Here is a 428-nt window from a genome sequence, read left to right as displayed (position 1 = left end):
GGGGGGAGATTCCGTTTTTCTTTCTATGGAAGATATACCCATTATCGAAATGAAATTCGAGTTGGATTGCTAATCCAATTTGTATCTATCTTATCTATCTATAAAATAGAGTGAAAGAAGAAATAAATAATTTTTGGATTCAAGCGTAACATAGTAATTTTTTCAATTTGGAGAGATGGCTGAGTGGACTAAAGCGACGGATTGCTAATCCGTTGTACGATTTATTTGTACCGAGGGTTCGAATCCCTCTCTTTCCGTTTCCTTTGATGACTTGCTTTTTTTTTGCATTCAAAAAAAGACCGAGACCCTTTCATTTTATCTTATTTTCTCATAGTTAAATGTCTGCAATAAAAAAATAAGAAAATGAATAAACCAACAAGCAAGAAAAAGGTTTTTTCCTCTTCCTCTTTTTTATTCCTCACGTCCAG

General features: G+C 33.4%; 1 non-coding gene across 1 annotated transcript; it reads left to right on the top strand.

The window, feature by feature from the left end:
* Positions 1–169: 169 nt before the first annotated feature.
* TRNAS-GCU lies at positions 170–257 on the top strand. Its single transcript has one exon. It is a non-coding gene; the product is annotated as a tRNA-Ser (tRNA).
* The last annotated feature ends 171 nt before the right edge of the window (positions 258–428 follow it).

This window comes from Papaver somniferum, unplaced genomic scaffold, assembly GCF_003573695.1.
Source record: "Papaver somniferum cultivar HN1 unplaced genomic scaffold, ASM357369v1 unplaced-scaffold_3350, whole genome shotgun sequence".
NCBI classification, from domain to species: domain Eukaryota; kingdom Viridiplantae; phylum Streptophyta; class Magnoliopsida; order Ranunculales; family Papaveraceae; genus Papaver; species Papaver somniferum.
Note: the sequence above shows the minus strand (reverse complement) of the source record. Positions and strands in the feature narration are given on the sequence as shown.